We start from the raw sequence: 23,895 nt of genomic DNA, 5'->3' as shown, positions 1-23,895 counted from the left end.
CAGACCTGCAGGAGCTGGCGCTTCTCTGCCTTCTACGCAGTTTCCTAAAGCTGAGCAGGGAGCGGGGCCAACGTTACAGTCATTCTGGGTGGGCGGGGCCACGCTGCGCTGCTCTTCCTGCTCTTCATTGCAGCACAGCCCGGGCCAGTACCACTTCTTCTTGTGGCAAGGACGTGCTCTTCTTGTTCCCGCCTACATTGGCATCGGCATGGTCTCTCCCTCTTCCCGCCTGCGCAGGACCGCGCCGTGGCATGTTCTCTTCCAGCCGTTTGGGTGGGAAGAGGGAGAGACCGTGCCGATACTGCCCCCGACCGGTAGTGCCCTAGGCCCTCGCCTAGTCTGCCTAGTGCTTCCACCGGCCCTGCATGCTTTAAAACCGGAGGCCGCAGCACGCAGCAGCTTGTTAGCTGAGTAACTTTACTGCTGCTGTTGGTGAAGAGCAACTCTGGAGATCACGAGTTTTAGGGCTTACAGGAGAGGGTGAGGGGTCAGGGTCAACTGGGAGGGGGGGCGTGCAGGATAAAGAAGCAGAGAGGTCTGCATAACCTCGTGATTGACTGGGCAAACTGGTGGACTAATTGGAAAAACTGGGAATGTCCCTCATGCAAGCATGTTTTAAAATTTGCTTACACAGGCACGTTAAAGTCGGCAAAGTCCTATGGAAGGTACGCAAAGTAGGCTTGTTCGAGTAACCTCTTAAAATTAGGAGCATACCGTACGCGCGATAGGCATATTTTAAATCGTATGCACGCAAGCATTCAAAGTAAACTTATGCATGTGGGTTCACTTTGATAATTACCCCACCAAATCTACCAGTACAAAATTATACCTGCTAATTTGTGAGCAAGAGGTTTTTTCCAAGGAAATTTACACGCACACTTATGCAAATCCAAAAGTATATGTGTAAGTCCAAACCCAGTCCAGGCCTAATAAACTTAGGGGATACAGGAGATACAAGAGTAAGTTTACCCAAGGGGGGTTTTGGGGTTGCTGAGACGTGTCCAAGGTGTATGACCCCACCCCAAGATTCATGGGGAGCAGGAACGTCTTCTCCCATGGCCCCCGCCCCTGGCAAACCCCTCCGCTCTTTCTCTGTGATCCAATGAGAGGGAGCAGAGCTTTGTAAAGCCCCGTCACAAAGGTCACTCCAATTAAAAGGCAAAAAAGGTTTTGCTGATTGGTTGACCCTCCCACCCCACTCTTTCGGTGAGAGCATTTTCACCCTAGGAAGGGAGGGAGAGGAAAGCTGCAGCTTTCGTCGGAGTCTGGCCTGCCCTGTGGTTTGGGAGCCCCGAGCTGTAAATCCGGCCTGGTTGTAATTTGTATTAATATAGTATTGTATATTACGGGGGGGAAAGAGGGCTAATTTAAAGTAAGTATGCTTGCTCTTCCTCTTGCTCTGCTTGGTGAGTATTAGCTGGGGATGTGTGCTAGTTCCAGCTCTTTTATCCTACTAAACATTAATATGCATTGCTTAGGCTAAAACCAATTAACTTTCCTTCTGCTGCCCAGAACAATTTTTCCAGGCAACCCCCCCCCAACAAATATGTTGGCGCTGTCTAGGACTCCCTCCACCCTTCTCTCTCTGCTGCTTGTGCCGCCCACCCCCACCCCAGCAGTTTTCACCTTAGCATTCAAGAATTATGAGAGAAACCTGTCCGTCCATCCCCCCCCAAAAAAATCAGTGCCTCATGCATGGCCCCCCTCGCAGTGTCCGTTCCCGTATGACAATGCAGCAGAATTTGAATGGACCTCTTGTTTCGGTGTAATGCAAGACGGCCGCCACCCGATACCACCCGCCTTGCACCCCAGACGGTGGACTGACTTTTCCGGTTTTCTCCTCCCCTGTCTATTCCTCCCCCTGCCCCCTTCTTGTTTCCTTCCTAAGAATAACGAGGAGAGATAATTGCTGCCCCTGGTCTTATTACAAAATCCATAGCGGTTTCCATTGTCCTGCTAAGAAACGGAGGACTTCATCTCTCTGTCTCAGTGGTGTCTCACCCCAGTCCCCCCTCCCCTTCGCCTCCGTTTCAATTCATAGCAGGCACCTCTGAGGCCTGCAAGAATCTTTTCTGGCCCCAGATGGTGCGATCGCCCAGCCCTGCCCCATCCATTTCTGCTGTAATAACCTTAACCGCAGGAGCTCAGGTGACAGATTGTGGTCCCTAAGGGCCCTAATTGTGAAACTCAGACACACAGGCCGATACAGTAAAAATCGCGGGAGAGCGGGCGCGCGCACAGGCCACTCTCCTGTGCGCGCGATTCAGTAAATTTATTTAAATTGGGGCCCACGGTAAAAAGAGGCGCTAGGGACACTAGCGCATCCCTAGCGCCTCTTTTTGGACAGGAGTGGCGGCTGTCAGCGAGTTTGACAGCTGACGCTCAATTTTGCCGGCATCGGTTCTCAAACCCACTGACAGCCACGGGTTTGGAAACCGAACACCAGCAAAATTGACCGTCCTGTTTGCAAGCTGTGGGCCCATTTTAATTTTTTTTCTTTAATTTTTAACTTTTGGGACCTCCGACTTAATATCGCCATAATATTGCACAGCAGGGGCGGATTGGCCTATCGGGGGATCGGGCATCCCCCGGTGGGCCGGTCGCTCCAGTCACGTGGTCTGCCGCACTCGGCAGACCACGTGATGTGGCTGGGCGGCGAATCCCCGGGCCGGTCTTCCTCGAGAATCCGCCGCTGGTGCACAGAAAAGCAGATTTTACTGCTTTTCTGTGCACTTCGTGGCGCCAGCAGAAATTAACGCCTACCTTTGGGTAGGCGCTAATTTCTTAAAGTAAAATGTGCGGCTTGGCTGCACATTTTACTTTCTGTATCGCGTGGGGATGACTAATAGGGCCATCAACATGCATTTGCATGTTGCGGACACTATTAGTCTCAGGGGGGTTGGACGCGCGTTTTCGACGTGCTATTACCCCTTACTGAATAAGGGGTAATGCTAGCGCGTCGAAAACGCGCGTCCAAATGCGGGTTAACAGTGCACTCCACCAGAGCGCACTGTACTGTATCGGCCTGACAGAGATTAAGGGAATTAATGGCTGAAGGCAGAACTGGAGCGCAAGTGTCTGCCTCTTTCGGCCAGATACAGTAAAGGAGCGCAGTGTTAGCCCGCGTTTGGCCGCACGTTTTCGACGCGCTATTTTTACCCCTTATACAGTAAGGTGTAATAGCACGTCGAAAACGTGCGGCCAACCCCCCCCCCCCCCTCCCCGAAACTAATAGTGCCCACAACATGCAAATGCATGTTGATGGGCCTATTAGTCATTCCCACGTGATCCAGAAAGTAAAATGTGCAGCCAAGCAGCACATTTTACTTTCAGGCAGGCGTTAATTTCGGCCAGCACCGGGGAAGTGTACAGAAAAGCAGAAAAAACTGCTTTTCTGTACATTCTCCGACTTAATATCATAGCGATATTAAGTCAGAGGCCGCAAAAGTAAAAAAATTTTTTAAATCTGCCTGCGGCCTGCGGGTTGGAAGACGGACGCTCAATTATGCCGGAAAAATTGAGCGTCGGCTGGCAAACCCGCCGACAGGCGCCGCTTCTGCCCTCATTTACTTTTTTTTTTTTACTGAATCACGCGCCCAGGAGAGTGGCCTGGGTGCGCGTCTGGAGAGTGGGCGCTCGCCAGCTCTCCCGCGGGTTTTTCGGTATCGGCCTGCTTGTTAGGAGAGGCGGATTCTGGGTGGGGGTTGCATGAGGAGTGCGTAAGGTGGGAGGTCTTGTGCAAGGCTTGGTGAAGCAGTAAAATCCTGAGGAGGGACCCGGAGGCGCCCTTCTGATGTGTGTGATTTCTGTTCCACTATAATAAATCTTGCTGGCTTCTTTTCCATCCATTTTTGAGGAAGGGCCCTCGAGCACTTTGAAAACTTGTATCTTTGAACATGATCTAGCCGCACAGAGGCACCATCGCCCTCCAATTACTTGGAGGGAAGGAGAGGGGAGGGCTCATTTTAATTACTTTTAATTTTGAGATATGAGGGGAGGTGACACTTGTGGAGTTCATTTTAGTCTCACGAAAACCCCTACTCTTCATCCTACACCCTCTGATATTAATATTGTAATTAATAGCATGTTTCAAGGATTTATTTAGCCACCTCGCCTCTCTAGATGATGGCCTTTCATAGTTTGAAGTTGTTGCAAGAAGGCAGGGAGGGGATATCCTGCTGCTGAGAAGTGTCCTGAAACCTTCGGGGATATCCAGTAACTGTACAGAAAATTGGACAACTGTCCAATTTTCTGTACAGTTGGAAGAGCATTTACTTCAGCTGGAAATGTCTGAGTGTGGCCTAGAGCTGGGCTGGAAATCAGGAGAGCCAAGTTCAAGTTCTGACACAGGTTATTTGATTAGCATAGTTTAGTATACTAATGAGTCATTAGCATGTATTTGCATGTTAATGGGATCATTTAGATATGCATGTGCCTGGAATAACATAAGATATTTGAAATATGTTACATTATCAGTTAGTAATGTCTATCTCCGCTTAAGATGAGAAATATAAATGTATCCCAAAATAATTGTAATCTCACCTACTATAAAGTTCTTATGAACTAACTACTTTATTTAAACAATTAAGAAATAATTTGAAAGGAGATGAGGTAAGTTTCATATTATAGATGCATGCCTCCACGGCCTTGCGTCTTTCTTGTAATATAATCATTAACTTGCCTCCTTTCTCCTTTTATTTATCATTTATCAGTTAGGCCATTTACACGGTAAGTGGCCTAACATGTCTGAGTGAATGAGGCCCTTAGATTGTGAGCCCTCTGAGGACAAGGGAAAATATCTACAGTACCTGAATGTAATTTGCCTTGAGCTACCAATGAAAAGGTGTGACTTTGATGTCATTGATGATGATGTGGCTCAGTTTAGCATAATCCCGCCCACAGAACCCAGCGGAATCAGTGTACATAACCCACTGTTTGTTTAAAAGCAGAACAAGAATCCACAATTAGGCCGATACTGTAAAAATCGCAGGAGAGCGGGCGCTCCGTGTTGAGCGCCTGCTCTCCCGAAGCGTGCCCAGGCACCTCTCCCGGGCACCGATTCTCTATTTAAATGAAGCCGCGTGCTAATAAGGCGGCGCTAGGGACAATAGCTCAACCCTAGCGCCTCATTAGCAGAAGAGACAGCCATCAGCAGCTTCAGATGTCGAACCCGCTGACAGCCACGACTCCCACCATGCCACTGGGCGAGCCAGGCTGACATTGGCACCATTTTCTCGCAAGTTTTGCAGCTACTGCTCTCTTCCTCGCTCAGAGCCGGTCTCGGAGTGCGGCCTGTGGGCTTCTTGCTCTCTCCTCCGCCATGGCCAATCCTAAGTGCGCCGACCTGCTCGGCATTTGTGAGTAGCAGAGCCACTGCCTCTCCCTCCCTGCTAGTGCAGCCTTGGATCCCCAACGTTTCCCAGATTGCTTAGATCTTAACGCTTGCCTTTGGGCAGGCGTTAATGTCTGAAAGTAAAATGTGTGGCTTGGCCGCACAGTTTACTTTCAGTATCCCGGGCGACTAACTAATAGGCTCATCAACATGCATTTGCATGAGATGAGCGCTATTAGGTTTCGTAAGGTAGGCCGCGTGTTTTCAAGGCGCTATTACCCCTTACAGTATAAGGCAGAGCTTTCCAAACTTTTCATGTTGGTGACACACTTTTTAGACAAACATAATTTCGGGACACAGTAATTCAGTCTACTAGCAAACCAGAGGTTAAAGGTTAAACGAACAAAATGTATTTCGACAATTTATGTATGTTTCCTTAAATATATACATAATAAAATGTTTCACGACACAACCTATCTTGTGAAAATCTTTCATTTATATTAAAAATATATAATATTCCAAGATTAATGTTATTGTTATAATTTATGAGTAACAATAATAAAACAAAGTTATTGTGTTATTCAATTTACCTCTTTAATGAGATATATGAGCTTGATGGGACGAGCACAGCTTTTGAATATTTGGTGTTAATAAGAAAGTCCAAAGGGTCTTCTGCGTAATTTTAAAAAGCTGGCCAGTTTCACACTATAAAATTATTTGATAGCCTCATTCAACTAATTCTATATGGCTATGAGAGTGAAGACTGGAATTTATAGGAAGGGACAGAATGTCAATATAAATCCTGCATCTCCAGTTCTGTAACTCTGTGCATCCACTGAAATTCCCCCAAACAATGGAGCTTGAATGTTTCCCTTACAGCTCATCATACTAAAGATGTTTTCAAATTCTGGTGTCACCTCACAGTAACAGCAGCACAAACACCTTCCACTGCCAGGCACATTGTGAATGAAAATAAAACCTCGCCAAAAAAAAAAAGACACTCAAAATCTATACTGCAATCCCATCATAACATAACAGTAATAACACCAAGGACTCAAACAACAATAACCCTACCTGTGAAAAAGCAAGGGTAAATATTATACTGGGTCCTAGAATACCAATACACCACCTACTGAGGAAACAAAACAAACCCGATTGCTATAGATCCCTATGCTAGTGAATTTCTCATCATGGTCACACACACAGAGCAGAGACAGACCCTCACCAAATACAGAATACAAAATAAAGGAGCACAAATTAGACAAAACCTGAAATGGAAACCCCAAGAAGCCAGACTCTGTGTATTAATAATGGAAAAACAGAACCACCATTCCTCATAAAACAAATAAAATCAAGAAACACAAAGCATCAGTTATAATAGTAAACCATACTAATAAAAGAATATTTTAAAACTACTGATAAATAGAATTTCTATTCATTAAAATCATATACATTTTGTACAATTTCCTAAACACCAATAAAATATTTCAAAACAGCACATATATCAAATAACACCCAATAATTAAAACTAATAAGGATTTTAAAAAGCCCCTGCTGTCCATACGTGGGAGCTCTTGATTTCCAGTCACCCTGATATTGTCAAGGATTAGGAGGTTATCCTCTCTCTCTCACACATACTCACATTTCCATTCTCTCTCACACATATACTGTCACATACATACACATTCATGCTCTTATACCCACCATAACCTCTCGCTCTCACAGACACTGACACACTCTCAAGCTCTAAGACACTCTCTCTCCCTCCACACACACACCCCCACACAAACTCTTACTCCCCTGGATTTTCTCATACATACTCTGTCTGGCTCCCTCACATACACACAAACACACACACCCAGGCAAGCTCCCAGTCATTCTCACACACTGAAACTGACCCCCAGGCAGGCTTCCATTCAATTTCACACCACTCCCTCAGGCATGCACACATTCATTCTCACACACACAGACCCCCAGGCAGGCACCAATTCATTCTCACACACACATACACCACACACAGGCCGGCACCTATTCTCACACATACAAACCCCAGGAAGACACCCATACATTCTCATACACAGACACACCCTCAGGCAGGCACACACTAAAGGCAAACCCCCTCTCTTTCTTTTGCCAGCAACCTCGGAGCCTCTCTCATTCCTCTGCTGCCACTGTCACTGCTGCCGCATGGCTATTGGGGAGGCGCTGATTGCTGCTATTGGCACTGAAGCCCATTCTGCTGCCTCCTCTGTGCAGGCCCCGTGGGTTTCCACTTCCTCCATGTTGATCTCGTACATTGTGAAATCAGCATAGAGAAAGTGCTACTCTTGCACATTACCAAAGATTACATGTGCCAATCAGTAAAAAGTAATTTATTTCTTTTTTTTTACCTTTGCTGTCTGATCTTAGTTTTCTAATCGGTTGGTCACAGGCTTTTTTGTTCCACCTCCCCTTTCTTATTTTTTTGCCAATTCCTTTCATATTGTCTTTTTTTCTATTTCTTTTCTCTCCATCTATCTTCTTCCCTCAAACATTCAGTCAGGTTCTCATTCTCACATGCTTTCTCTCTCACACACACTCACAGGCTCTCTCTCATACAATCATTCATACAGTCTCTCTCTTGCACATGCTGTCTGACTCTCACACACCCAGGCTCTCTCTCACACCCACATGTTGTCTTGCTCAAGCACAGGCTCTCACTGTCACATGCTCTCTCTCATACAATCATTCATACACAGTCTCTCTCTTGCACATGCTGTCTGACTCTCACACACCCAGGCTCTCTCTCACTCCCACATGCTGTCTTGCTCAAGCACAGACTCTCACTGTCACATGCTGTCTCTCTCACACACACACACAGGCTCTCTCACATGCTGTCTCTGCAAACATTCAGGTCCTCACTCCCACACACAATCTCTCAACTCACCTCATACACACACACAATCGCTCAACTCACCTCATTCACGCACACAATCTCTCAACTCAGCTCACAGACGCACACAATCGCTCAACTCAGCTCACAGACGCACACAATCTCTCAACTCAGCTCACAGACGCACACAATCGCTCAACTCACCTCACACACGTACTCTACGGGCCCTCAGCCTCTCTCTTACCTCTGGGCCTCCTCTTCACGGGTCGCTGCAGGATGGGCTCTGCAGCGGCCCTGATCTTCTCGGGCCGATCCGCGGTGGGGACCCTGCATCCGGCCTCCTCCTCTTCTTACCCGCTGCAACAACGCTGCTGCTCCTCTTCTGCACGCGGCTGACGCTCCTCCCCCTTTCTGCCCATGTGGCTCCGGCAACATTTTTCTTCCGGGACCGCATGGGCAGGAAGGAGGAGGAGCACCTGCACGTTTAGACGTGCCCTTTTTCTTCGGGCCGTGGTGACGTGAACTCACCACGGCCATGCCGATCTTCCTGCTGTGTGTGTCCGCGGCACACAGCACAGCGATTCTTTACTGCTCAGCCGCCAGTGGGATGAGCTCCACCGGCGGCTGCATTGGCTCCCACTTGCCGGTGTGTCACGTGCACCGGGCTTGCGCGACACACCGGCACACCTCAGGCGACACACCAAAGTGTCGCGACACACACTTTGGAAAGCTCTGGTATAAGGGGTAATAGACGCATGTCGAAAACGCATGGCCAAATGGGTGCTAAACGGTGCGCTCGGCTGTGTGCACCGTACTGAATAGGCCTGAATGTAATTCATCTATTTATAGTATTGGAGTTTGGTGTAAAGCTAGTTCATCCCCAATCCAAATAATTTCTATCTGGAATTTAAGTTGTGCCCCCTCCCCTCCTAACTTTTAGACAGTATTCATTCTAGCTAGAAAATATATGTATTTTTTTAAACATAAAAATTATGAGTCATTCAAATCTGGCTTGGTAGGGATTCTGGTGAGGACTGGTTTGGAGAGGGGCAGAGGAGCAGCGGGCTGTGAACCAGGGACACCAGGGCTCAAATCCAAGAGCCACTCCTTGTGACCTTGAGCAGGTCACTTCACCCTCCATTAGCTCAGGCACAAACTTAGGATCTGGCATGGTGCACAGTTTAACCCTCTGCAATTGTTATTGTTTGTAAGGTTTTGGGTGGACCCTTGGACACTGTGGCTGCTGACCACGCCCACGGGGGGGATGTCCCATGAGGGGCCACAGGTCAGGCTCAGCTTTAGAACACACAACACATAATTATCTTTTATTAAACAGAGTTGTGGAGCCACCAGAGGTGGCAGTAGTGAGTAGAGATGAAGCCCGGCTGAGCTTGTAGTCCCTCAGGACACTGGAACAGCGATCCCTCAATAGCTGTGCTGTAGTGGAGAGAAGCTGAGATAGTGAGTACAGTGGAGCATACACAGGGTGCTGGAATGGAGCCTCGTTGGATGATTACTCACACAGCAGTTTCTCCCGGAAGGTAACACAGAAGCTGGAATAGAGGCAGGCCCTCGAGGAGCGAGTACCTGGTTCCAGGGAACAGCTCTGAGAGAAATAGATGGTAACTCACTGATGGTGTAGGCAGCGGTATCTTCCAAGCAGAAGTGAAGCTCAGGCAGCGAGTCTGGGAACCTGGGCCCTCGAGGAGCGAGTACCCGTTCCAGACAGCGACCTGAAAGAAAAGAGAAAGGCCCCCGAGGAGCGGGTACCCCGATAGAGTAAGTCCAATTAAGGAGAGGCAGAGTAGCTAGGTACGGAGAGCAAATCCCAACCGTAAGGAGTCCCTTCACCTTGCTAACTCGATTAGCTAGCAAACAGAGTAGGCTTTTTTATCCGGGATGCGTGACGTCATCACAGGGGGCCGCCCCTGAGGTTCGCGCCAAAGAAAGCATAAGAAGCAGGGCCGTGCGGCCCGCACGCCCTAAGGTAGCTGAACAACATGGTGGGATGCAGCGCCCAAGCCGGACCAGGGACGCCGGAGAGAACGGCAGGCAGACGCCGCGGCAGCCAGACATCCATCAACCGCGGGAGGAGTCGCAAAAGAGGTAAGGAGGGTGGAGTGGAGACGTCGAGCAGCGACAGTAGTAACAGTAATGCGCTTGTATTTTGTGCACAAACTTTACTGCCGATGCAGCAAGGAGTACGTGCACACGACAATGTATGTTTTAAGTTGGCACACTTGCATAGAAATTCCATGCTAATGTTGGCATTACTTATTACCTCCCAATGCAGAGAGGTGCGCTGGCTTACCTCATGTTTTCTTAGCTCTGGAAGTCCAAAGTTGAATAAAGTCCAAAGTGGAATAAAGTTTCCATGCCTAATGTTAGTCTATGGGTGGAAGCGGGAGTTCCGGTGCCAGGACCTGTAGTCCAGATTTTATGCAGGGAAAACATGCTATGTGCACAAAAAATATGGTTTCCATCAAAGATATATGATTTATGTGCAAAAAAATTACTTTCTGCACTGAAAACATTTTTGTGTGCATAACTCATATTTTATGAGCAGAAAACATGGTTTATGTGCACTGATCATGTTTTCCACGCACAAAATATGAGTTAGGCACATAAATCATGTTTTGCTGTGCCCTAAACCTTTTCATTGCACACATTTTCTGGTTTTGTGTATTTTTAAACTCCCGATGCATTAACATACCATTAGCTTACTGCATCAGGAGTTAAAAAAAAAATTAGCTTGCGTATTAAGAAACCGTGTCCGCGTTAATTAGTGGCACAATTTTAACGCTCAGCATTTTCAGTAGCCCCATTGATTGTAAGCCCACCAGGGAGAGCCTACAGTACCTAAATGTAATCCGCTTTGAAGTGTCACGAAAGGAAAGGCAGAATATTAAAATAAGCAAAGGCGCTGAAGCTGAGAGGTAGACAGAGATGCACACAAGGAGAGAAAAAAAAAACAAAACATGAGCCTATGATTGAGAGAGAATTCCATGAGCTTAAGAGACAGACGTGAGCGCTCCAAAAAGAGAAGGAGGGATGAGCAAGTGAGTGTGTCTTTACTGCCTGGCTGCCTGAGCGGGGTTGGTTGAGAGGCTGATGCCTCCTCGCTGTTCGGAGAGGGCATGAGAGTCCCAGGCAGCTAGTAATAGTATTCAGGTAAATGAAAAGTGTGGGGTTACGACTCCCAGGAGGGCCATAGGAAAGGGCTAGTCTTCCAGCACAGGTGGTAAGAGCTTCCAGTGATAGCCGGGGGAAGAGACGCTGAGACTTTAATTATTGCAATTAAAATGTTAATGGATTCAAAAAAAAGGCTCTGAAAAATAATATGGGGGGCTTGCGTCCAAGGGGAGAAGGTTTTTTAATAAGTGTCAGATTTGATTGGCCGACTCAGACCGAAGGTGAGCATGATGGGGGTGGGGAGCTCTATAGTTACTGGCCCGATGCCAGTTATTCACCTGAGTGGGGTGCATGAGCCAGGGTGGAGGGGGAGGGGTGCACAGCATGTAGCCTGGGGCAAGAGCACATGGAGTGGAAGTACCAGAGGTGGGGCAGAAAAGAAGACTTACCAAACAGGGCCAGATCAAAGGTTTTGGTCTTGCTGACGTTCTGTCTTCAGCAGCCGGAAATGTATGAGGGTGTAGAGTGGCCTGTTGCACCTTTGCTTTCCAGCTGTTGTGGTTTCAGGATGCCCTGAGACCCACCCCAGGGGATCATGTCCATGCAAAAAAGGCCAAGCAATATTTTAAAGTATTGTCGGTCATTTTTATTATATGTGTTTTATGTAACCCACTCTGGACATTGGGCTAGAAATGTTTTTAAATAAATAAGGTAAGGAGATCATGGCCATCTGTGCATCTCCTTGTGCCTCAGATGCTCATGTATACTGTAAACTCTTTGGGGAAGGGATATATTTGATAAATCTGTTTGTAATGTGTTGTATGGTGCCTTTTCAGGATATCGTATAAATGTCAATATAATCATATAGAGAAATCTCAAACCTCTCTCTAGACCTTTTCCCCACCTCTGGGAGAAAAGCCTCTGATTCCTGGGCACCTCTGATTGAAAACCAGCTGAGCAGTGAGTCCCAGATCACAAGCTCCTCCCTTCAGGGAGCATGGACTGCCCATCCACAGCCTAGAGGCTGCTAATGAACCCGCAGATCACTTCATGGGGTCCTGTTTTTGTTTTTTTTTTAAAGGGCATTGTGAGTCTGTGAGCCCCATGAAATGAAACGGGTCTGGGCTTGTATTTTTTTTTATTTTGGGGGAAGAGGCATGCAGGTGCCAGTTTAGTCTGCGGTTCTCTCACCGTGTGTGACTGCTCCTTCTTATTGGGGGAGGGGGATAGATGGGGGAAGAATATCCGTAAAAGGAGGAGATTCATCCTTGTAATAACTGTCAGACTCCTTTCCTGTCTCATAACTCCATTAATTTTAACCCCCCCCCCCAACACACCCATCATTCCTCATCCCACCTCAGTGCCATTCTAACAATTATTACTATGAATTCCAACATTACCTTTCAGCTACTAACATCTCCTTTACGGAGGGTGCGTGGATAACTCTGTCACAAGGGCCAGGCTGCACCAGTTCTGGTTTTAATTAAGTCCATTGTATCGGTGGACCAGCAGCTCCTGCTGTTCATTGGGAAACTGGTACTGGCAGTGCAGGGCTGCAGTGGGAGGGGGAGGAGGTAAAACCAGGGCTGGCGCAGCCCGCCCCGTATGACATGGAGCCCTCTGGCAGCTTTGGCCATTATTTTCCCTCATGGATTCACCCGTCCTTCAGGTGCTGAGGGTGGATGGGCCGTGCTTTTCATCTTTTCTTTCCATTCGAGACAGGTAAATAAATAAACATGTTGTTTCTGCATTATTTTGGGATTTAACTAAATAAATCCATATATCCGGTCTGAATTAAGTAACCGCATGGCGATTCTCATAAGAACATTATAAATTGCCATGCTGAGTCAGACCAAGGGTCCATCAAGCACAGCATCATGTTTCCAACAGTGGCCAAACCAGGCCACAAGAACCTGGCAAGTACCCAAACACTAAGATACGCTACTAATGCCAGTAATAGCAGTGGCCATTCCCTAAGTCAACTTGATTAATAGCAGTTAATGGACTTCTCCTCCAAGAACGTAACCCAACCTTTTTTAAACCCAGCTACACTAACTGCACTAACCACATCCTCTGGCATCATATTCCAGAGCTTAATTGTGCTCCGATTAGTCTTAAATGTGCTACATGCTAACTTCATGGAGTGCCCCCTAGTCCTTCAATTATCCAAAAGAGTAAATAACCAATTCACATTTACCCATTCTAGGCCTCTCATGATTTTAAACACCTCTATCATATCCCCCCTCAGCTGTCTCTTCTCCAGGCTGAACAGTCCTAACCTCTTTAGTCTTTCCTCGTAGTCGTTCCATCCCCTTTATCATTTTGGTCGCCCTTCTCTGTACCTTCTCCGTCACAACTATATCTTTTTTGAGGTGCAGTGACCAGACGCATTGATTTATTCACTGTTTCCTTCTGTAGCTGTTTCACTGTAGGTACCGCTAGCCCGGTTTGTGTATACGGTGCTTCTAAATGCATCATTGACTGAAAGTAAATAAGCAGTCATGAAGACCTGCATCAACCATTTATTGAAGCACAAAGAGCCAATAAACTGGGCTAAAATCGGACTTCTTATGCTAAAATCCCGTTTGAAAAATGTGCAGCGGTGGGAGCAGATGAGAGATTTTACTCATTTATTTGTTCTTATATTCCTCAACTTCCATATATAATGTATGTTCAGGCGGATCACGTGAGCATGCATAAGGTTGGCTTTGAGGGTCAGGGTTTCAGCGGAGGTGGGAACAATTAGGCAGACAGTTGTGATGGAAGCTCAGGAGGGGTGTGAGTGTGTGGGGAGACAGTCCTGGGATGGAGATCAGAAGATGTGGGAATGTATGGGCAGAATGCTCTGCATTGAGGGAGCAGCAGAGATGAGGGGAGACTGTCTTGGGAAGGGGGTCAACAGAGACAGAAGTGTATGGCAAAAGACCCCTGAGATGGGGGGCTGTGGTCAGCAGCAGTGGAAGTAGGGAGAGCGCCCTGAGATAGTGGTTCAGCAGAGGTGGGAATGTATGGACAAACAAAACTCTGTTGGGCAAGGCTTCCCTAATTATTCCGGGAATCCTACAACCACTCGGGATTTTCTGGATATCATTTATTTATTTACCGCTTATACAAAATGAGATCTAGGCAGTTTACATAATGTAAACATATATAATTAAAAACATAAGATAACACATACTCAAATATTTTCATTACAACAGGACTGAGTATACATTTAAAATACATAAGAAAAGTATCAATTGGAGTGTGATGATTTGAAAGCGATGGACCATAGATGGATTTTTCATTTTTTTCTAAATTCTTTGGGGTTGGTTAGTAGTCTTAAGGTTGCTGGAACAGAGTTCTAAAGAGATGAACCCACTCCTGAGAGAGTGCATTTTCTTGTTAGGTCGAGCCTAGCTATTTTAACTGTTGGGATCTGAAGGAGGTTTTTATCAGCTGAACATAATTGACCCCATCTCAGGGTTCTTTTGCCATACACTTCTGTCTCTGTTAACCCCCTTCCCAAGACAGTTTCCCCTCATCTCTGCTGCTCCCTCAACGCAGAGCATTCTGCCCATACATTCCCACATCTTCTGATCTCCATCCCAGGACTGTCTCCCCACACACTCACACCCCTCCTGAGCTTCCATCACAACTGTCTGCCTAATTGTTCCCACCTCCACTGAAACCCTGACCCTCAAAGCCAACCTTATGCATGCTCACGTGATCCGCCCTGGACAAATAATAAATAAATAAATAAATAAATAAATAAAATATAGTTGTAAGGAGGTGCATAGCCAAACGGTAGAGGGGTTGTGGATTAAATTGAAAATCAACATCAACGTTTTGTAGTAGGTACGTTGTCGGATGGGAGCCAGTGAAGATCAAGGAGAACTGGGGTAATGTGTTCTCTAATTTTGACATTTGTAAGGAGACGGGCTGCAGCATTTTGAATTAGGTGTAACGGACCGATCGAATTGCAGTAATCTAGTCCAGAAAGTATAAGAGCTTGTAGAACAGTTTTGAAATCAACAGAGTATAATAGAGGCTTTAATCTTTTGAGAATGTTGAGTTTGTAAAAGGAAGTTTTAACAACTTTAGCAATGTTGATGGGTATAGACAAATTGGAGTCAAGAATGATTCCTAAGTTGTGAGCTTGATTGGTTCATGAGATAAATTTGCATAGATCCAGTACACGCAGCTCAAGGTGAATATCTGGAAAACCCCAACTGGCTGTGGGTGTGCCCAGTAAAGGTGTGGGAAGCCCTGGTGTTGGGGATCAGTGTTTGAGGAGTACTTGTAAATCTTGATAACCCTTGTGCAGGGCTGGTGGAAGCAGTAGGCAGACTAAGTGGCCGATTACAGTGCCACATTTCTGGACCTGGTTGAGCGATGGCCTCTCTCCTTCTTGCCTGCACAGGTCCTGATATACCACTTTCTCTTCCTGGCCCCTACGCAGGCAAGAAGAAGCAAAAAATGCCGTTGTGATGCCACTGGAAGCAGAGCAGCATCAGTGGAGGGGGAGGAATGTTGGTATAGGGGACTCGGCCCACCATGGAAAGTAGGAGAGGGCCAGGATGTAACTCAGCTTTCTTAGGAGCAGGTGCAGCCGGGGGCCACAGGGGCTGAAGGAGAAGGCTGCTGCTATTGCCACCATGTATATTTCAGAGGGACTTAAGAAAATAGCAAGTGAGACGAGGAGTGTGTGAGTGAGCAGGTATGAGAGAGAGTGTGAGAATGAGTAGAAGGTTCCTGCTCAATAACCCCTTAACCCTCCCCCAGCTTGACCACAACTATCTCAGAATATCTGAGTTTTAATTACTGGGGGGCTAGATATTCAAAGCTGGCCGTGTAAGTAGCTTAGCCGATTAGAACTCATCTGGCTAAGTTACGATGTATATTCAGCGGCACAGCAAAGCCATGACTAACTCGCTCCACCCTCGATCTGCCCAATATATGCTTACGTTTTGTGTGTGTAATTTTTAGTCATATAAGTCCCTTATACAGCTCAGCGGCGGCTGCTAAACATAAAAGCATATTCAGCGACCACTACTTAGCCATATAAATCCCGCTTATCTAGCTAAATAGCGCTGAATGTGATTTGAATATCGGGCCCCTGTTTCTGTCTGCTGTCTCGAAATATTTTATTATTATTTGGAAATTGTTTTTGACATTTTTATGAGTTTTTAATTATCGGATGTTATTCTGTTCCTCAGCTGTTTTGAAAAATCTATTCCTTTTATTAATATGATTTTATTGATTTATATTTCTTGATTTTATTTGTTTTATGAGGAATGGTTATGGTTCTGTTTTTCCATCATTGTACTGCAAAAAGTGTCTGGCTTGTTGTAGTTTCCAGTTTAGTTTATGTGTATCCTTTATGGTTTCTTTATTCTCTATTTCAGTGTTTTCCAACCCTCTCCTGGAGGCACATCTAACTGGTCTGGTTTTCAGGATATCTGTAATGAATATGCATGAGATAGAGTTGCATACACTGAAGATCCTGGAGACCCCGGTGCATGCAACTCTATCTCATGCATATTCATTGTGGCAGTCCTATTTGGTGAGGGCCTGTCTGTGTTCTGCATGTGTGATAGAGGTGAGATAGTCTATTAGCATGTAGTTTCTGTATAGGGATCTATAGCAGCCTAACTTGTTCTGTTTCCCTAATAGGAGGTGTATTGGTGTTTTAGGGCCTGGTGTAATATTTACAGTATTATTTTTTCGTAGATAAGGTTGTTATTGTTTGAGTGCTGGCAGTTTGTGCTGTTTGGGTATGAGAGGTTTAGTATATTGTAATTCTAATTCTGTTTATGCGTGGCTTTCTGAGGGCCAAGCCACATCCAACATCCCTTACAATAGGCCTAATACCATATGGACTCTAAATTTATTTTTTTTTTTTTTGGCAAGACTTCCTCACTGGCACCACAACAGTGTGTTTGATATTTTTACCTCAGAAGACTGTACTTTGAATGTCCTTTTCCATGTAAAATCTGTTAGAATAAATGCATCATTTTTAATTGTGTATGGTGGGCGTATGACTGAAGGTTCTTCTAGGGTGCTTAATATCATTGCTCCAGCCCTTCCCTTGTGTGGCTTTATAACCCCTGATGCACCACCTTTGAGCCCAGAGGAAACCTCGCAGGCATGGGATGGGGGATTCCAGCGGGGGCGCAGTATCCTCTCTGCAGAACGCCTTGGCAGTCACAAAGGTCTTGGAGAACCCCTCTTTCCTCAACCAGGTTCTCGGGGTGCTGAGCTCACCGCCAGTTTAATCACAATCTAGTGAAGTACCCTGGCTTTTTCTTTTCTTTTTTTTATAGCACATATTTCACCACGGAAACGGCATGAGCCAGGCTTTGAGAGGAGATTAAATGTGGAGAAGCCTTGGCGGAGCGTGGACAAGCCCCTGAAAGGCTCAGCTCCGGTAATTTATTATCACGCTTGGCGCCTGACATTATTCTGGACAAGAAATCTCCTGCTCCAGCTGTTGTCTGCAGGGCTACATCTGTCCCAGGTGCCTCGGAGCCAGAGTCTTGGTGCTTATCGCTGGATAACAGGAGTGAGTTGGTGCCTTAACTCATGGGTGTGACAAGGTGCTGAGAGTGAACCTTTTTCCCTTCCTTGTTCCTTTTCCTGTATTTTTTTCTATTTATCATCCTTCTTTCCTTTTTTTCACTCTGAGATGGGTGGAAATGTAACACCGCCAGGCCCTTACTGAAATTTCTGACCCACATGTTGGCAGATGAGTTGAGAACAAGCTGGCAGAAAATGAAGCCAATTACTAACTGGCTGGCAGTGAATCACCCCACATGGTTATGTGGTTTGGGGGGGGGGGTTTGGCTGGGAGTTGGCAAAATTCTTACTCTAAATTCTTATTCTAACCACATAAAGATGATATCTCATAAATTTTCTGCTATTAAGAGGGAAGAAATTTTGTTGTTTTTCAGGCCAGATGTTGAAATGTGATTACCGTGGGCTGATTGCAGCATCACCATGAGAAGGTTTACCATTCATCAAAGGGATAAACTTTGGTAGCTTTGGCAGGTCACCTAACATATCTTCAGACTTCTGTGTAATCTGTGTACCATACATTGCTAACTCATTGCTAACAAGTTGAGCCTAGGATGCATGGTAAAGCATTTCTATTTATATTTAACATCCCACCCTCATAATCTCGCAAGACTGCCCAAAGCGACTTACAGTCAAAAGATAGAAAAATACATAAATAATAAAGTATAAAAGGCATAAATTTAAAATCTGCATATAACATACATAATGAATATAATAATCATCATCATAACAAACAATTATCCCCACTGCCCAAACTACCCAAACAAACCCTCCATCTGCATAGTAATTGTGCTGTCCATCAGGAGGACCTGGAGTTAGTTTAGCACAATCTCTAACTGGGTGCCTTTTAATCACAGATCTTTCATCTCATCTGCACCCCAACTGGTTGATGCCCTTCTAAAGCAATTCTCGACCTCCTCAGGATCCTTCACTCTGGTTAGACTTCTGATAATATGCCTCTTAGTATTAAAGTTAGTGCATTAATGTACTGATTTCAGATTTCTTTCTGCATTAAATAGTCATAATAGAAGCCCTTGGATAGATAGACGTAAAGATCATCCAGCAAGCTGTGGATGAGACCTTTATATCGGACTAAATACATTTATGATGAGCTTTCCAGAGCTCTGCTCTCTTCAGCAGCTGTACTGAGTTAGTCTGATGAAAAAAGTATCACCTACAGCTTGTTTGTTGACCATTTTCTTTCTGTAACAAAATGAGCACAACATCTCTTCCTTATTAACGACCTGTTAAATTAGAATGTCCTTATTATAGCATGCAGCCAGTGGATGAATTATCAGTAATTGGTGCATGGGTAAAGAAGACTAACAGCTCCTAGGTTGTAAGATAATCTAAAGACCTCTCTTTATATGAAGAGAGACTGGGTCCTTTGATTGGTACAGAACCGCTTCTTTTTTCATCTTAAATTATTTAATTTTCCATCCTTGGGCACAACTGTTGGTCATATATGAAATTCACACATTTGTGATAGGGCGACATATAGCAGTGGGAAGCCTCCTCATTATGGGATATCTGAGATCTGGAAGAAGCTGAAGTGTAATTGGGGGATTTTTTCATTTAAATTTAGTTTGCTAAATGTTTTTTTGGTTTAGTTCATGTGCCAAAATTGTACTGTCTGCTCGAGAGGAAGGTGCCAAAGTAATATCACTCCAGTGCCATCCTCTAAGCAGACGGTGTCATTTTTCAAGTGCCAGGACATAAACAGGAGCACTGGAGGCCTGGGCCTAGGCCGCACTGTCGGGTGTTAGGCCTAGGCTTCAGTACGAGGCCTCAGCACTGGGACTGAGCCTCGGTGCTGGGCCCTGGCACAGAGACCAGGCCTTGTGAAGGCACAGGCACTGAGAGCAGGCATCAATGCTGAGCCCCAGCCCGGGCCTGGGTACTGAGACCAGGCCTCTGTGTCAGGCCTGGACTAGGCCTCAGAGCCAAAACCAAGACTCAATGCTGGGTCCCAGCCTGGACTAGGGCCTGGACCTGGGATTTGGCACTGGGACTTGTACTCAGTGCTGGCCCCAGACCTAGGTCTCACACAAAGACTAGGCCTCAATGCTGGGCCTGGGTCTAGTCCTTGGCACTGGGGCTAGGCTCTATATTTATTTATTTATTTAACAGCTTTTATATACCATCGTTAAGTGGGACCATCACAACGGTTTACAATTCATACACTGTGACATAATAACATGATAAATATTAATAATCAGATAATAAAATACATCAAAGTACTCAAAACCTAATAAAATTTTATAAAAATCAATAAGAGCATAAAACAACATTAATAATGTAAAATACACAATAAATACTAAAATTCTAATAAAAGAAGAAATAAACCACAAATAACTACTCTAAGAATCTCATTTCTCGGTGGTAAAAGCCTGTGTATATAGCCATGTTTTCAAGTCCTTCTTAAATTGCAGAGTTCATGTTGAAGTCTGAGTTTCACGGGTATGACATTCCAAATTTTAGACCCAGCGAGTGAAATTGCTCTATCTCTAACCTGAGTTAAATGTGCTGTTTTTACTGATGGTATCAGTAATAGGCCTTTATTTGCGGATCTTAAATTCCTATGGGTGTGTGAAGACGAATTGTTGTATTAAGCCAGTCTGCATGCTCATCGTATATTAATTTGTGAAGCATACTGAGTGTTTTATACTGTATTCAATATTCGATTGGAAGCCAATGTAAATCTGCTAATATTGATGTGATGTGGTCCTTTTTTCTAATACTGGTTAATACCCTTGCTGCTGCATTCTGTAAAATTTGGAGTGGTCTGATAGTACAGGATGGTAAGCCAAGAAATAAAGAGTTGCAGTAATCAGTATTTGCAAAAATTAAGGACTAAGATAGTTCTAAAATCATTTTTATTTAATAATGGTTTAAGTTGCTTTAATACCATTAATTTTCCATATCCTTCTCTTACTTTGAGTGCTAAATGTGCTGGGCTGTTGGAGCCCTTTTATTAAAATTGCAACAAATATGAAAATATTTTGAAAATGTTTGGATTTGTTAACAACAAATGCACCTCTCCAAGGGGGTCATTTTGTAAAGCTTATCGCGTGCAATAGCTTGCTAGGGGTGGAGTCGGGGCGGCGAGGGGAGGAGTCGGGGTGGACTCTGTGATGTCTTTGCTGGAGGCAATAAGGTAAGCCACGTTATCGTCGCCAGTAGCGCGCCCAATAGCGCCACCTTTCATGGTGGCGCTATTGGGTGCGAAAGCCGGCAGCGATAACATCGTGGTGGTGCGATGGCTGCTGGCTTTTGCAGGCCCGCCCCCCCCCCATTTTCGCTGGATTCACCATTCTGCAATAGAATGGTGAATCCAGGCCTAAGAATGATAGATAGTACATCTTTTCCCATTGGCAGTATTGTCTTATAACTATTCTAGCGAAGACATTTAATTACAGTTTTCTAAGTAGCCTAGTTGTTAGAGTAGCAGACTCTGAACCAGAGAAGCCAGGGTTCACATCCCAAAGACACATCTTATGACCTTGGGCAAGTCAATTCACCCTCCGTTGCTTTTTATACAAACTTAGGCCTGGGTAACATCAAGCTAGGTTGAGAGAACATTGCACAAATCTCATCTTTGGGTGAGTTTCCTCACTCCGAAGGTCATCAAATCTTCACAAGAGAGCACTGTTCTGTTCGTACGTTTCACTTTGAATATCAAAGTGGCCCCTAACCCCTACACTAATACCTAAACCTCACCTTGAGTGACTAGGTAGGCCTCATATAGAGGTATAAATACCTGCCTAGTATGAGGGCATTATGGCTAGGTTCTCTCTCTCTCTCCCCCTCCTGGTTGTAGAAGGGCCCTGATAGCTAGGCTGTTTGTCATGCGAAAACACCTTAACGCATGCAAAAACACTATATAGCACTTTGATAAATGACCCCCTTAGGGCCTGATTTTCTAAGGCTTTCTCCCATTCTGTGTCTGGAAAAAATGCTTAGTGAATGAAGCCCTTGGATTGTAAGCACTATGGGGTAAATTTTAATAGAAGCGCATGCAAATGGATGCACTGTGCCAGCGCATGCATGTTTTAAAAACCTCACGTGAGCATGTGCGGGCAGCGCACGCAGGGGTGCCTAATTTTATAAAAGTACACGTTGCGATGAGATCGGGCCTCTCCCAGTTCCCTACCCCCCCCCCCCCCCCGCCCCACCATACTCCCTCCCTCTTCCCCTCTCCTCCCCACCCCCTAAACCCATTCTACTACCTTTTTTTTTTTTGTTTTGTTGCTTACTGCTCAGTGGGAACTGAAGCAACTTGTGCCAGCTGGCCGACTGCCGGCACGCGCTTCCCCGGCACAGCAGCAAATGGCTTCTATTCCGGCCACCTCCAGCCCTGCCCCTCCCCGGACCGCCCCTTTCTCTGGGCCCGGCACTTCAGCACGTAACCCCCATTTTTTACACGTGCAGCATTTTTTAAATCTACCCGTATGGGAAGAAGAAAATATCCACTGTACCTGAATATAACTCTCCTTGAGTTACCAATGAAAAGGCATGAGCTAAATCCAAATAAAATAAAACTCTGTACCACTAATCAAATCCCTCTGAAAACCAGGGTTGAGAGAGTTGATATTCCCTGACCCGCCTTCCCACTTTTGATGGGTTAATGCTTCCAACTAATTTTGCCAGGACTCCCCCAAACTTGTCCTGGTGACACCACAGCTAGCTGGGTTTTCAGGATATTCCAGTGAGATAAATTTGCATATTCTGGCCATAGAAATTTATAAGAAATGCTGTACTGGGTCCCACAGTTCCATCGAGCCCATCATTGTGTCTCCTAGAGTGGCCAATCCAGGTCACAAGTACCTGGTAGGATCCCAAAGAATCAGTCCAATCCTTCTTACTCAGAACCAGGGATAAGCAGTGGCTTTTCCACGTCTACATGGCTAACAGTGGTTTATGGACTTTCCTCCAGGAACTTGTCTAAACCCTTTTTAAACCCAGCTATGCTAACTGCTTTACCATATCTTCTGGCAATACATTCCACACTTTAATTGTACATCTAGTGAAAAATTACTTTCTTCTCTTTATTTTAAAAGTGCTACCTATTAGCTTCATGTAGCATCCCCTAGTCCTAGTACTACTGAAAAGGGTAAATAACTACCCCATTCATGATTTTATAGCCTTCTCTCATATCTCTCCTCAGCTGTCTCATCCTCAGGCTGAAGAGTCCTGTTTAGTCTTTTTCCTCACAGGGGAGCTGTTCCTTCATGGTTATCATTTTGGTTGCCCTTCTCTGCATCATTTCTAATTCCACTGTATCTTTTTTGAGATGGGGACGATCAGAAATGAACATATTACTCAAGGTGCAGTTGCGCCAAGGACCGATACAGAGGCTTTGTGATATCCTCTGTTTTATTTTCCATTCCTTTCCTTATAATACCTAACATCCCATTTGTTTTTATGACCACTACCACACACTGAACTGAGGATTTCAAAGTATTGTGCTCAACAATTCTTATTCTAGATGGTGACACTCATGATTATTCTTCCCTATTTGCATCACTTTGCACTTGTCTGCATAAAAGTTCATCTGCCGTTTAGCTGCCCGATCCTTCAGTCTCGCAAGGTCCTCTTCAATTCCTCCCAGTCAGCTCAAGATTTAACTACATTGATTAATTTTGTGTCATCTGCAAATGTGACCACCTTGCTTATCACTCCCCTTTCTAGATCATTTATAAATCTACAAGCCGTAAAGCCCGTTAAAACGGGCTACATCCCTCTGTCTCTCACCTCCCCCTCATTCTCTCTCCCCTCACTCTTCACCACCCCCCTCTCTCCACCCTCCCTCTCCTCTCACTCAGTCCCCCCTCTCCCTCACTCCCTCCCACTCAGTCCCCCCTCTCCCTCCCTCCCACTCACTCAGTCCCCCTCTCCCTCCCTCCCACTCAGTCCCCCCTCTCCCTCCCTCCCACTCACTCAGTCCCCCTCTCCCTCCCTCCCTCCCACTCACTCAGTCCCCCTCTCCCTCCCTCCCTCCCTT

At 45.6% G+C, this 23,895-nt stretch overlaps 1 protein-coding gene across 3 annotated transcripts in view; it reads left to right on the top strand.

Annotated features, from left to right (window-relative positions):
• The window catches only part of SEMA6B (semaphorin 6B), a 280,427-nt gene that overhangs the window by 109,895 nt on the left and 146,637 nt on the right, over positions 1–23,895 (top strand). Inside the window, exon 2 of one of the 3 annotated variants that reach the window (XM_029614550.1) lies at positions 17,642–17,880. The exons of the other annotated variants lie outside the window; for them this stretch is intronic. The gene's annotated coding sequence lies outside the window, so the exon portion shown is untranslated. The remainder of the gene's footprint in view (positions 1–17,641; positions 17,881–23,895) is intronic. 3 annotated transcript variants of the gene reach the window in all.

Source organism: Rhinatrema bivittatum, chromosome 8, assembly GCF_901001135.1.
Source record: "Rhinatrema bivittatum chromosome 8, aRhiBiv1.1, whole genome shotgun sequence".
NCBI lineage: Eukaryota > Metazoa > Chordata > Amphibia > Gymnophiona > Rhinatrematidae > Rhinatrema > Rhinatrema bivittatum.
The sequence above is the reverse complement of the archived record's forward strand: the minus strand, read 5'-3'. Positions and strand labels throughout refer to the sequence as shown.